Source organism: Dermacentor silvarum, chromosome 2 (genome assembly GCF_013339745.2).
Source record: "Dermacentor silvarum isolate Dsil-2018 chromosome 2, BIME_Dsil_1.4, whole genome shotgun sequence".
Lineage (NCBI taxonomy): Eukaryota > Metazoa > Arthropoda > Arachnida > Ixodida > Ixodidae > Dermacentor > Dermacentor silvarum.
In genome coordinates, this window is record NC_051155.1 from 11,059,365 (window position 1) to 11,074,952 (window position 15,588).

General features: G+C 47.5%; 1 protein-coding gene across 1 annotated transcript in view; it reads left to right on the forward strand.

The window, feature by feature from the left end:
• LOC119440854 (chitinase-like protein 4) overlaps positions 1 to 15,588 on the forward strand; it is a 503,330-nt gene that overhangs the window by 293,800 nt on the left and 193,942 nt on the right. The gene's annotated exons all lie outside the window — the stretch shown is intronic.

Consider the following 15,588-nt stretch of genomic DNA (forward strand, 5'->3'; position numbering starts at 1 on the left):
ATTTTTAAATATTCTCCCATTCGACAGCGCCCAAGCAGCGGAATACAAGCTGTACTATTGGTACGCACACTTTGTGGCACTCACGGCGCACGCATAATATATACTGTCGCAGTACAACGCCGAGAGAGGACAGGGAGACGTTCTTCAAGAACAGCAGGACAACCTGTCCAAGCAAAACAGAACAGAGACACGTATTCTTCGTCGCCGAAAAATCCCACTGACCCACTAGACGGAGTCCGTTAATACCCGCATCGTCGTTGTCGTCTGCCTAGAGCACACGCGTCATTTGTCCCTCCCTAAAAGAGCATCATCCCAATGCTAGACCAGAAGTGTCACTTGCGGAAGTGAGGGTCTCTCGCATAGTCATTCGCTCTCATGCGCTCTCATGCGTACAACATGCACAAGTTCAGGACGGTGCGGGCGGCGCCGCGTACCGTAGGGACTATCGGGAACGACCTCGTATGTGACATCACTGAGCCGCGGCAATACTCGATATGGGCCCAAGTATTGCCTTAACAGCTTCTCGGAGAGGCCTCGTTTCCGTATGGTTGTCCAAACCCACACTCTGTCGCCGACTTCATAAGCTACAGTTCTACGGTGAGCATCATAGCGGCCTGCGTGGTATGTAGTCTTGCTGCTGGCAGATCCGCAAGCGCACGAGCTGCCGAGTATCTTCGGCGCGTTGCGTAAACACATCGCTCAGTGTCGTCAAATTCGTGTGGAAGCATTGCATCCACATCCATTCGTACATCCCTGCCGTGAACAAGGCTGATCCCAATTTTTATGTTCGACATCCACGTACATTGAAAGCATGTCTTCAATTGTTTTGTTTAAGCGCTCCGTCAATCCGTTGGTTTGTGGATGGTAGGCGGTTGACTTCCAAGGATCCGTTCCACTTAGCAGCAAGACGTGATCTAAAAGTGCAGCCGTGAATGCGGTTCCTCTGTCGGTGATTACGACGCCTGGTGCGCCGTGTCGTAACACAAGATTCTCAATGAAAAAGCGTGTCACCTCGGCTGCTGTGCCTCTCTGGATGGCCTTTGTTTCAGCGTAACGTGTCAGATAGTCGATTGCGACGAGAACAAAGCGATGTTCTGCAGTAGAAGTAGGAATTGAGCCCAACATATCCATTCCGATTCGATCAAATGGTGTTCGAGGAACCTGGACAGGTTGTAGCAGGCCGGCTTGTTTCGTCGGAGGTGACTTGCGCCTCTGGAAGTCAAGACAAGTGCAAACATCATGTTTCACGGCGGTGGTAAGTCTCGGCCAGTACTAGCTTTGCTGCACTCTGCCCAATGCTTGCGTGTAGCCTAAGTTACCAGAAGTCACCTCGATGTGACAGTCTTGAAGTACTTCCGTACGAAGAGCTGCAGGAATGACGAGGAGCTAGGGGACTCTGTCGAAGAAAAGTTTCTTTTGTAAAGGACTTTGGCCCGTAAACAAAATAAGGACACTCCTCTTGCGAAAACTCGAGGTGCTTTCGCAGATCTTCCCTCTAAGTAGTTGATGAGTTCAAGCAACTCAGGGTCCTCCCGTTGTTGAGCGACGGCGGCTGTGTCCAGAACACAAAGAAATGCTATATCTTCTTCTTCAAGTGGAGAAGCCGTACTCTATTGGCGATCGAGACAGGCAGTCAGCATCCGTATGTCGCTTCCCCGACTTGTACATGACTGTTATGTCAAACTCTTGCAGCCTTAGGCTCCAACGCGCCAATCATCCAGAATGATCTTTAAAGTTCGTCAAACAACGCAGTGAATGGTGGTCGCTGAGAACTTTGAAAGGGCGGCCATACAAACATGGGCGAAAATTTCATAACCGCCCATACCACGGCGAGGCGTTCTTCCTCAGTTGTGGGATAATTTGCCTTTGTGCCTGAGAGCGTTGTGCTTGCGTACGCAATCACTCTTTCTGTGTCCTCCTGGCGCTGCACAAGAACAGCTCCCAAGCCAACATTGCTGGCATCAGTGTGGAGCAATGTAGGAGCGGTCTCATCAAAGTGGGCAAGCACTTTGGGCAAGCACTGGAGGTGTCTGGAGGCGTTGCCGCAAGACGTTAAATGCACCTTGGTATTCATCGCCCCGTACAAAAGCAGCGTCGTCTCTCGTGAGGCGACTTAACGGCGACGCAATGCGAGCAAAGTCTACAATAAACCGCCGGTAGTTGGCGGAGAGGCCGAGGAACCGCCGGACAGCTTTTTTATCGGATGGTACGGGGAACTGTGTGACGGCGGCAATTTTTTCAGTATCCGGGTGGACATCGGTGTGGCTGACGACGTGACCAAGAAACTGTATTTCCGCAAAGCCAAACTGGCACTTCTCCGGCTTCAGGGTAAGGCCGGCGGATCGTACAGACTGCACAACCACTTCAAGCCATTCGAGGTGTTCTTCAAACGTTGCGGAGAACACAATGACGTCGTTGAGGTACACTACGCAGGTTTTCCCCTTCAGACCCAAAAGCACAGTATCCATGAGGCGTTGCAACGTAGCAGGGGCAGAGCAGAAGCCGAAAGGCCAAATCTTAAATTAGTATAGGCCGTCTGGCGTCACGAAAGGAGTTTTTTCACGGTCTCTCAGGTCTACCTCGATTTTCCAATATCTGCTTTTTAAGTCCATGAAAGAGAAATGCCGTGCGTGTCGAAGCCTGTCGAGGGAATTGTCGATACGGGGAAGCAGGTCCACACAGAAACGCAAGCTGCCGTCTTTTTTCTTGACCAGAACTACAGGGGATGCCCAGGGACTCGTTGATGGTTGGATCACGTAGTCTTCAAGCATTTTTGTCACCTGTTGTTGTATGGTTTCATGTTATCTGGGAGCCACACGATAACGATTTTGGTGAATTGGTCTCGCCGTATCCTCTGTAATTATTCGGTGCTTTGTTAGAGGCGTCCGACCGACTCTTGAAGTCGACGCAATGCAGTCGACGAACTAGGCCAATAGCGCAAGAAGCTGTTCCCGTTCGTGCTGCGGCAGAACAGTGCTGACGTCAAGTACAGGAGCTGGGTCTTGTCTAGGCGCTTCTTCGAGTAGTGAACTGAGGTAAAACTGAAGAAGAAGAAGAGGTTTAGAACGCAGAAGGCGAGGGCTCGCGCTAGCGCCATCGTACCAGTTGGTTGAATAAACCACAACCGGCGGACGCGCAGTCACTTCATTCCTTACATTTATGGTACCGTGAAACTCGGGAGACGACTGGCGTCCTGCACCGACGGTGGATCGATTGCGACGCATGCAGAGGCATACTTCGAGCCGCTGCTACAAGGCTCATCTCGACCACTACCGAAGCGCTACAAGCTGAGCATCCTTCGCCACCCGACCTGCAAGTTATTTTGGACGACCTGCAGGACAAGGACTCGGCGCTAGCAGTGCTCAACGAGACGATTGCCGACCTCATGGACGATGGAGACAAGTATGAGGCGGAAGCCACCGTCGCTCTGGAGTGCCACGATAAGATCCGCCACACCATGAGCCGGGTCCGCTTCATTCTCAATTCTGCTGCAGGAGCCGGAGACAGCACCACACAGAGCGTTTTGAGCGAAACCACCACCCAAGGCGTGTCCACTGAAGCAAGTTCCCGAGCACCGTTACACCGAGTTGCCCTACCGAAACTACAGGTACCTGTTTTCTCCGGTGAACTTCGCGAGCGGCAGGGCTTCTGGGACCATTTCGAGGCCACGATCCATAACAACCGTGAGCTGTCCGACATCGAGAAATTTTCGTACTTAAGATCCTACTTAACCGGCACAGCGAAGCGTGCAGTCGAAGGTGTGCGTCTGGCGGAAGCGAACTACGCTGTAGCAGTGAAAATGATCCGAGAGAGGTTCGGCCGTCATACCGCCCTCGTTGACGACCACATCGACTGTTTACTTGCCATCGCGCCCATTGATCGCTCTCCTCAGGTGTCGCAGCTGCGGGAACTCTACGACGAGGTGCACTTTCGTACAAGCTGCCTCGACAGCCTCGACAGCCAGCGTCAGAATACGCGGTCCTCCTTCATCGCGTTCTTATGCGATCGCTTCCCGAAGATATCGCTATTCTCTACCGTCAACGCATGAAGGAGACTGAGCCCGATGACGGGGCTACTTCGAGGTCGTGGCAAGAGGAGGTGCGAAACGTCATGAAGTTCCTGCAGGTACAAGCCGAGAGCAGAGAAGAGAGCCAGGCCTCCCGTTCAAGGTGCCTACCGAAAACTACCTCCGCGGGACAGGGGCGATGTCAACCTGTCTACCACCGCCGGTACCGTCAGCATCAGGCTTGTCTGCAGGATCTGCATCGCACGAGCATCCCTGCTGTGTACTGTGCGATAACCGTGACCACACCATTAAGGACTGCCACGCCACATTGTCAGCCCACGAGATCAGATGCCGGCTTGCTGGAAAGAACTGTTGTTTTAAATGCGGCAGAGAGGGCCATGTAGCACGAATGTGCCTCAACGCCGCGTGGCTCAAGTGCAAGTTATGCTCTAAACTAGAGATGGGCAACACGGCTCACTTCAGTGAGCGGCTCGGAATGGCTCAGCTCACTGAAATGAACCGGTTCATTTGAACGGCTCACCGGTTCACCTAAACGTGTAACCTGTGTCATGCATATTCTATAGTTATCTGGCTTTGAAAAAAACAATATATGCATAATTTAATAACCTTGTTATTGGTATTTTCGCTATGTTTAGAGATTATTTTTACGTATATTAAAAGCGTGAATTATTAGTTGTAATGAAACTTTCTTTTCTGATATTGGGGATAAAATGGTTATGATACTGTGACAGGCAGAATGCGACGTACTTTTTCCAGAAAAAATATGTAACTTCATTGTCATTACAGAAGCTTGTCTGTTTTTGTGCTACATTAAAATCAACTTTTGTCAAAATAAAAACACGAAATGATTGTACATTATATTTCAACTTTATTCATTTATTCACTACGTACGTTCACTATAATATGAGTAAGCTGTAACGCCATGCAAAATGAATGTAGAAATCATTTCTTGAAGTAATATACAAAAATCACACGAAAGATCTACAAAACTGTCGCACGTACCTTTCGTTTTTTTTTCTCTTGACTGCACGCGCGATACTGGCGATCATACCATCATACGCCAAGACAAAAAAAGAAAAAAAAGGAATGAAGTTCTATTACAACTCAACAGATTATTGGCCTCGTTTTAATGACGTGCTAATGATAAACGCTCAGAAAATGCACTGAAGTGGATGGCATAGGCGACATTTTCCTGACTACACTAATTAGCATAAATGAACACCAGGACGTAAAATGTACGTTCACCTGTTGTCTTTAAAGACACGGAAGACCATCTTCGAAGTGTTATTGGACCAGCGCACGATGTACGATCGGTGATAGTCGTGAGACATCGTTCGAACAGCAGCAGGCAACGAATGGTACCATCCTTTGCCAATTAAAACTTCTTTACTTCTCCCCTCGGTGGCATCGGTTGCCACACCATAGGACGCACAAAAAGCAAAGGGACTGCTGATCACACCACACACTGCGAGCGAGTACCAGTAGCGCGAGTCTGCCCACACCGGCCACCATTCGTCGGTCAGAAATCGAAACCTCGAAACCCAGCAGAAGACCCAGCTCTGACGGAGCGGTTCGGCACGGCTCATTCAAGGAAAGCGAACCGACTTCCTCACTCCGAAAGAAACGCCGCTCTCTTACTGAGCCCCGGCTCAATCGCTCTTCAAAAGAGCGGCTGAAAAGATCCGGCTCGTTACTGAGCGTTTTCTAGGAACGGTTCCTCACGCTCAATGAACGAGAGAGAGTCCAGCCGGCTTCCTCTCTCCGAAAGAGCCGCCGCTCACTTACTGAACCACAGCTACTTCGCTCTTCAAAAGAGCGGCGCGCTCCTGAGCGCTCAGGAGCGAGCCGGATCTCTTGAAGAGCGAGGGAGCCGTGGCGAAAAGAGCGGTTCGCTCCTGAGCGCTCAGGAGCGAGCCGGTTCTTTTGAGCCGCTCTTTTGAAGAGCCAGGGAGCCGTGGTTCAATAAGTGAGCGGAGGTTCTTTCGTTCTTAAGCCGAAGGCGAGGGGATGAAGGCATGGAGGAAGGAAAAAACTAGAAGGGAGCGTCACGTGACAATCTTGAAGCCTAGTCATAAAAAATTTAGAAGAATGGGATGATGGGAAATAGGCCATCGCGTGATAGGCAAGCGGTAGATTTTACCCGGCTCGCTTCGGTGGCTTCGGTTTCGTCTGCTGCGGGGTGGAATATGCGCACATACGCGGCGTGGCAAACGCGCGCCGAGGTTAGTGAAGGAATTCGAGTGTGTGAAACAGTTGAGTCTTGCCGCTTAATTAGCAGACAGGCGCCAAGGTTGTTGAGATCGAAGGCGTCGGTTAACCGGCATTGCGCCCAACAACCCGGGAGGACCACCTCAAGGACGGCTGGTTGCGTTTCGGTGTGGTTTCAGGCAAACGAGGGAACCTTTCGCCCTGCAAACGTGTGAAGGCAACCAAGCCGCCCTTCCGACGACGATTCGTTGCGTTTGACGACGTCTTCTGGGAAACAATGATGCCTTTCGCCCCCGCAAAATGTGCAGGCGATTAAGCGAGCGTACAGGGTCCGAAGCGACTGTTTCCCTACGGGAAAAAAATTCGTCCCGTCCTGTGCCCAAGGATGGACTGGCGAGCCAGAGACTTCGAACATATCTAGGGCCGTGCCGGCCCGTAGTTACGGTAGCGCAGTGGACACTGTTGCTCGAGATCTGTTCAAAGCCTTCGGCCTCTTAGCAGACCGGCGAGAACTCCCGTCAGCAGCAGGCGCACCTTCGTGATGAAGTGTTGTGTGCCAGGATGCCCTAATCGAACAGAAAATCGGCGCGATGGTCTGTCCTGCTAGAGGTAAGCACAATGAACGTTTCTTTTATTTATGGAAATGGAACTGCAATATTCGCGATCGGTTAGGGACTACGTGCTCGTGTGAATTATAATTGACGAAATAGTGGTGAAATACTATTCAAGCCATTTTTTTCCAAATTTGTCATAATTCCCACTAAGTGTGAAACATTCATTTCTCCTTGAAGCACTTAAAGCACATTATGTTCATGATAGCTAGCGTACACTCCTAAAAAGCCCACGATGTGAAGATATTTATTGTCGAAGAATTACATTTCCTGCTATAAAAATTATTATTGACTGAATTTTGTATGTATTTCTTGTGGCTGGAAACAATGAAAATTGCAATAAAACTAATTAATTGAAGAAACCATGAAAGATTAGTCTTCACATAACATACCAAGTTTTGCAATAGTCGCCAAGAACAATAATTTTGTAGAGAATATTCTGCACGTAGTAACTCGGCTTGTGAGGGCAAAGTTCAAACATGATGTTGCAAAGTTCAATCACTCCCCATGTTGAGGCTAAATATCATTTTCTTTTTTTTCAGAAGATGATGTTGGTTGACAGATTTTAAGCAATTAACAGGTAAATGACAGTTGAGATGAAATAACGCAGTTTTACTTTCAATTACAGGAGTGAACATCATTTTCATTCATTTATTATTAGTAGCCTGAAGGCCTGGAGGCATTACATTACATTATGTATCTGTTACAGCTATATCTATAATATTTTTGTGTGAAACATGCACTGCGAAGTTACTACAGCTCCATTTTCCCCGAGATTCAATTAGCTGTATGTGTATTTTACAGGCACACTTAGATCAAACATAGTTTTCTACACAAGGGGATGTGGTGTGTAGGGAAAGCATGCACAGATCATGCGAGGTCTTTTGCATGACTCTGCAAAGGTTGTGTAAATGCATTCCACAGCAAATGTTATATTAGGACCTTAAAAATATCTGGTGGGTTATTGTTTAACTCCAGACGCTTGCAAAGGACGATGCCACAGCAATGAGTCAACCTTAAAGTGAAGCAGCTACATCCACGGGAACATAACAGCATCAACTTGAGCCAGTAAGTTGATGCACAGCTGTATGCAGCCATAATGCATGTCTCCAGTTTGATCATGCCTTTTTCATTACTGTGGTAGATGTCCCCCACCATTCCTGAAGTGAAATGTGCTTTTCTTATATTCAGGCAGGGCTCTCTCAAGCCACAATGGATATGGACATCACTGAAGGCTTGTCTGATGTGCTAGCAGAGGGTACTGCTACATCTGCTAGCGCGTCCTTGACTGATTCAGACATTGCTGATGAGCCTTCCGAAATCCAACATGTCCTGGCATGTATGAGACTGTTATACAGCTTTTTGTAAGATGTTTTCAACAGATTTAAAAGATCTATTAGTAATGCTCAGAATGAAGAGAAAGATAGAACTGTTCAACCTATGATTGGCTACATTACAGCCCATTTTTGACACAGGTGACAAGCATACTGCGTTCAAATTTCGTTGTTAACACGGGCAAAAGCCATGCTAATGAATGAAAGCCATATATGCTACATCATAACCTCATTTTATTCAATCTAGGATAACAACAAGATAAGAAAAATAAAACAAACTGCAGCAAATGAGTGTTATGTAAGATGAAAAACTACTTTTTTTTCAGTAAAGTTGGCAAAAGGAAAACACACTCCTTCTCTGAATTATACTTCAGCCATGTCCTATCATTACACACATAATTAACACCCTTGCTAGGCTCCAATATTTACTACAATAATAAAATTTATAACATGCCAACTGTGCTGGTAAGCTTTATCAACATTTTTTGGGACAGCAGATAAAAAAATACAGTATATAGCCACAGCCACTGATCTCCCTAACGATTTCACGCTTGCTGGTCATTATTGTGCTTAAATTTTAAATGAAGCCAATGGTGTCGCTATTAGTCCTGGGTTTTAGCTTCAACTGTGGATCTGGTGTTTCGTTTGCATGGTTGTACGTTTGCACGGATCTTGGATCCCTGTCACATGCTGAAGATACTGCAGCACACCCTGTTTGATAAAAAGGCTATTGTGATACGAACAAACAGTTCATATTGTTGAAACAAATTGATGAGCTGCATGAAATCCAGTACACAGAGGGCCTACATTTGGCAAACAAACTTAGACAAGCACATATTACCTGGAAAAACCAGCCCATGAAAGTCTCATTGTTGGCTCAAACGTTTAGTCAATCGGTAGCATATGCTCTTAGTGACTGCAGAGCTCAAAAAAAAATTCAAAATTTTCAAATTCCTTGCCAACAGAAGAGTTTATCAGACATGCCAACAATGCATTTGGCATACTTAATTCAAGACATCGAAGGCAAGATGAATAGAAAAGACCGCTGTGTCCTGAAAATGTGGCTCCTGTCGCTGCGTATGTCAAAGAACTGATGGCCTACTTTTGCTCGCTTAGGGAGTCTGCAGCTGGTAAACTAATGACAGGGACCAACCAAAAGACAGAATTCATTGTGGTGTGCTTAGACAACAGTCTATACAACCACTTGGTTACAGAAAATGGCCTATTGGCTTATCTTGCGACTTACAAGCTCAGTCAGGACCACCTTGAGTTACTTTTTGCTGCAATAAAATCATTTGGGGCTGTAATTACAACCAAACAGCAAAGCAGTTTGCAGCAGCATTGAAGAGTCTGATAGTTCGCAATGAGGTCAAGGATATTGATGGCGGAAATTGCTTTCTATTGACACGCATCGAAATTCTCTTTGCACGCTCCACTGAAAAAAAAAACCATACTCCATCGATGTAATTAACCTCACTGCCCCTCAGAGAAGCCCTGCAGCCAGTGAACCACTCACAGAAGCAATCTTACAGGATCACGGTTGCTCTGCTGACCCAGGCAGGGTGTCTGAGCTTGGGTGCCTGCGGCTCGCAGTACTGGAAGAATTGCTGCACCAGTTTCCTCGTGGGTGAATTATGTTCATGATGGCCCACACAATTAATTGCTTTATCCATCAACTTCAGCTATCCCACCAGGTTTTATGTTAAGGCTTTTGTTTTTTGAGTGACATTGTAAAGTGCATATATTGTTCAAGAGCGTTGTATGTAGATGCCAAACTTTTATAGAGGGAAAATGTGATACCTTATTGTAAATTCTGCAAGTACATGTTTGTTGTCTTGCTGAATGCTGTAGCTTGAATCACCTGCTTGCAAATTATGCTTAAACAATTGGTCTGTTCAGCCCAAGCTAAACAGTGTGGACAATGACGCTAGGTTAGCTAGCCTACCTTTCACTAGAGCAAACTGTGTGATCACATGGACATGCTGTGAATGCTCTCAATGGATTATGTGTGAGCTAGGTATACGCTTGAGGATGACAATGTTTTTTTAATGTTTATCCTGTATGTCTTTTACCTGACTTTTGTGGAAATTTGGCACTGCCACCTGGAATACCGTTGATGTTACTATTTAAATAATTTAATGTGCTCACGCAGTTCACTTGCTTTACAATAGCCTTTTATGATGCCAGATTCACTGTAACCACAAACATTTGATGTATACCACTCAATGAGTGTTTTAAATACCGTGAAATATTCATTCATTTGAGGTTCACAACGTAATAGAGCCGTACCCTCTTAATTTTGCGGTGTGTTGGCTCAACTTCGACGGTGCTAACTTTTTTGTAGGTATGTGATACAACATAAACTTTGTTGTACATTTCACTTGCAGCAAAATGCATTGTATTTTAATGTTGACATACTTAGTTTCTGGGTCTGACCTCACATGGAATCTTTCAACTTTGACTTTGTGAACTACCACCCTTTTTTTTTCAATTTCTACATATGTATTGCTTACTTTTCAGACAAGCACAATCACCGAAGCCTTTCAATATTTGTGAAGACAGCGCAGATATAAATATTATACAACTATAGCCCTGTATTGAAGGCGTTGCATACAAGGCATATTAAGCAAAACTGCAGCTACGTTCAAGGACAGCTGATCCCATTGACCAGTTTTATTAAAGGTATCAATACTACGTGATATAGTTTACTTTGTATAACATTATTATACAAATGCCCTGTGGCATACAAGTATGCTAATACTGATACCGAATAGCAGTGGCACAATAAGTTTTCCTACTTGCTGTTTATAATTTTCTTTTGTGTATTATCTTTGCAATGTACTTCATTTAAATTATACATGTGGCTTCCTTCTGTATTTGTGTGAAATCTTCTGGCTTCTGTAGGTGCAATAAACATTGAATAAAGAATGAAACAATTACTTTTGTCATAAAAATGTGCTTTCCATAGTACAAGTACACCAGCAACACAATGAATCCACAAGTGCAAATGAATTCTGCCATTATCCCCTTGCGGCTATGTATTTAGTTTTCATGCCGTTTCACACTAGCAGAGGAAGAAGGGTCCCCCTGGTAGTGTTTTGATTCTAGGACATAATTATGCTTTAGAGCTATACTCGCATTCGAAGACAGCTGAATAAACTCTAGATAATGCACAAATTCCGTCCATTTGCTTTATTATATAACGAAAATGGATCCCCGAGGCGCCTCTCAACAGCGTCGTCGCACCACACAATCTTGCAAAATAGTGCACGTAAATCTGAATAAACGGCGACCACTTCGGCGTATAGAATGCAGGCTAATGCTATTTATTTCTCTGAAAATCAAACACGCACACCAGAGCCTTTTATTAAGCGAAAATGCGACAAAAAAGTGTCCCTCAAGATATCTCGTTTCTTCCTAGGTGCAAGACAGCGTGACAAAAATTATTTCTCTCAAATAAAACACGCACACCAGCCTTTTATTAAGCGAAAATGCGACAAAAAAGTGTCCCTCAAAACATCTCGTTTCTTTCTAGGTGCAAGACAGCGGGACGAAAAATTAGCAAGATAATACGCACCACAGCTTAAGGTGCACTACGGATGATTTGACGAAACTTGAGTACGTGGGAAAAATAGACCACACTCGGGCGTCTGGACGGGTTGCGAGCCGCGAGCGCTGGCAACTCCACTAACCGCGGTGGTAAGCGCAAGTGACGCCTTGAAAATTTTCTGTCTTCATGAGTCAGGCGCCCCAGTCTTGCTCTAAGTTTCAAGGCATCGCATTTGAAGCGAAGAACGACGCGCGCAGTAGCAGAAAACCACCACCCGCATACGGGCCTCCAAGCCTGTGGGCAGGCGCCACTCAAAGTTTCCACGTACCAAATAATTACGAATGCTCCGGCAACCTTGTGGGCCTATTCCTACCCAAAAGGCACCGCACATGGGGCCCCTGAGAGAGGGAGGGGTGGCTTCAGAGGAGGTTGGCTTGCCAAGGCTAGCGGAATCACGTGACGCACCCTCCTAGTATTTTTTACCTCCATGGGTGAAGGCGACTCTTGCGAGGAAGGGTGGGAGGGCAGTTGCTTTCTCGTACTGCTGATAGATGGCGCGGAAGTCTCACCCAGCAGAAGACACGGCTCTGACGGAACGCATCGGCACGGCTCTCTGAACGCGAGAGAACCGGCTCCCTTTCTCCAAAAGAACCGCCGCTCATTTTGAGGCCATCCTTTAGGAGAATAAAGACGTCTTGCGTAGAGAGAAGCTGGCGGAAGCCGAACATGGTGTCTGGATAGTGCCAATTGTCTTCGAGGTGCGATGTCAGCCGGTCGTGGACCATTTGCTGAAACAGCTTACCAACGCACGAAGTGAGAGAGATTGGTCTCAGGTTCTCGAGAGCTGTAGGCTTGTTGGGCTTTGGTATCATGAGCACTTCCGAGTGCTTCCACGCGGCTGGCAGCTCTCCTTTGTCCCAGCACTCGTTGTAATACCAGAGGAGAGCCGTCAAGGCCTGTTGGGGCAGCTGTCGTAGGTGCTTGTTCACTATCCTGTCCTTGCCTGGGCTCGTGTTTCGCGTGAGCTTGGAGATGGCTGCTTGGAGCTCTGCTGGTGTAAAGGGCCGGTCCAAGTCAGCGTTGAGTCTGCCTTCATATTCTTTGAGTGGTGGGGTTGTCGCTGGTTGGGAGGGACCGCGGAGCTTGTTGCATAGTTCGCGGAGTAGGTCTTCCTCTGAGCCGTCGTAGTTGTGTGCTAATCGACGGATGTGTTGCCGTTGCTGGGTCTTGGTGGGGCCTTCGTCGAGGAGAGCGCGCAGCAGGTGCCACATTTTCTTGGTACTGAGCGTGCGCTGAAGCTTATCGCAGAAGGCACGCCAGTAGTGTCTCGCTAGCTGTTCAGCATATTCTTGCGACTGTTGTGTCAATAGGGCGATTCTTTTCCTGAGTTGCTTGTTGAGTTTCTGCCCCTTCCTTCTCTTGAGTAGGGCCCTTCTGGCCTCCCAGACGTGGAGTAGGTGGGTGTCTATGGCGGGGTGGTCGTCATCAAGTTGGATGATTTTTGTGAACCGTTCGGCGGTATCCAGGATCTGTTTGAGCCAGGCATCGATGTCCGATATGGTGGTTTGATCGTCGAGCTCGGTTCTGAAGGCATTCCATTCCGTTAGTCTTGCTGTGCCAGTCCTGGCCGGTCGAGGTGCGTGCTCGATGTCGAGTTGAATGATGTGGTGGTCACTACCAAGAGTGTCTGGGAGACAGGTCCAGATCGCGTTCTTCACGTCCCGCGTAAAGGTAAGGTCGGGGTTGGTGTCTCTTGAGACGCTGTTTCCGACTCTCGTAGGCTGGAGCGAATCGTTCCACAACGTGAGGCCGTGTTGCTGAGCGGCGTCGTGGACTCTCGCGCCTTTCTTCGTGGTGGTGGCATAGCCCCAGGCGGTGTGCGTGGCGTTAAAGTCCCCTACGACTACGAGCCGGTGGCCTCTTGCGCGTTTTCGGAGTTCGCGGATGAAGTGATCGTAGTCCGCGAGCTGGTCTCGCGTTGGGCTGTATACGTTAGCCACGTAGAGGCTTTGGTGCGACTTACGCTCGGCTTTGATTTCCACGATAGTGTTCTCAATCGTGGTATCTTATATCCTGTGTTCTTGGGCTGTAATTGTCTTCTTGAGATGTATGGCAGTTCTTGTGGTTATATTGAGGGTGTTGTATCCTGGAAGCCTAACTTTTTTGGTGTTGGTCTCTTGGAGGGCGATGATGTCTGGTTGATTTGTCTTTAGATATATTCTTGTAGATTTGCTAAGCGGGGTCTGTAGGATCTACAGTTTCAGTGCCAGATGCAAAAAGTCGATTGCGAAATGGGCGTTTTGCAGTTAGAGTTTGCCATCCACAGGAGTCCCAGGTGCGTTAACGTGCTCCCGTTCAAGAGAGTTCGAGCGAGAAGGCGTCTTGCTGTGTGGCCGTCATTTCTTCTTTCCGTGCCCTTCCTTAAGTTCCGCGTGGCTTATGTAGTTGTTCTTGACATGGGCTATGAAGTTAGTGAGCTGGGATTTCATCTCATTGATTTGGGCTGTATGTGTGCCCATGTTGTGGCTGAGTGTCGTGAACTTGTTGCCAATTTGGGTATGGATTTGCTGCAATTTCGCTTGTAAGATTGCTTCGAGCTTGGACTCAACTATTACTGTGAGCTTCGATTCAATTAGAGCCTCGAGTTTCGTTTTGATGACCTGTACAATCTTCTTCTCCACGACAGCTTCAACTTCTTGTTTCGTGAGGCTCTTGGCTTGTTGTTTAGCTAGTTGCTGTTCTTGACATAATTGAGTGAGCTTCTCAATGTTGTCATTCTGCTTGTGTATAATTTGTTCTCGTTCTTGGCATAGTTGTGTGAGCTTGTCGATGACGGCGCCTTGGCTTTGGATCTGGTCGCGAAGGCTTTGCAGCGCCTTCTGCTGATTTCGAACAACGTTCTCCAGAGCCCTGAGCGCCGCGGTGTCTGTAGCCGAGAAATCCGAAGTGCTCGTGTTGTGAGAGTAACCCCGCGCTGCAGCAGCATAGTTGACTCGTTGAACGGAGCGCGTTCGGGATCTCGTGCCAGACTTGGACCTCGATGGTACGATAGAGCTAGACCTAGACCTAGACTTAGACTTGCTTCGGCCGGCATGACGTCGCGGTGCACTGCCCGAGCTTGTGGACGGGTTCTCTAGCTTGAGAATATCGTCATTCGCTGCTGAAATTCCAATGGCTGTCTCGGTCTTTTGCCTTGTTAAGTTGTTGTCTCACTTGGTAAGGTGGTGGGTTGGGTCTTAGCTTCTTCTTGCACTTCTTTACGGCGGTCTCGTGTGCTTCTTCGCATATTTTGCACTTGGGTAGGCATTCATGATCCTCGAGTACTTCGTCTTGTCCGCACTTGTAGCAGAAGCGTTTTCTGTGACTGGGGAAGATGTCTTGTCTATGTCCAAGAGCACCACACGTCCGGCAGTACTGCACGGACTTTCGATAGGACTTACAGCGATAGTCCCCACTTTGGTAGGTGATGTAGTACGGGACGTATGGCCCGTCGAAAGTGATAACGGCCGTGGAAGATCGACCGAGCATGCGTGCACCGAGAACTGTGTATCTCGAATCGACTCTCAGGCCAGCTACGATTTCGGCACTACTGGTACCTGGCAGGAGACCATAGATAACGCCTCTGCTTACATCCTCGGGATATCTCACGTGGGGGTTCACTTTGAAGAAGGTGCCGCCTAACTCGATGGTCGTTTTGCTTTAGAGTTTGGTTGCACGCTGAGTGTCGGCGGTACTCGCAATGATGATGTTTTCTACCCTCTGGGTCTGAACTCGAACGTTATCGTGGAAATCCTGTTGCGTGAGGCTGCTGGATCTTCCGATGACGTGGGTGACTGTGGTTAGGCTCCATTTCGATAA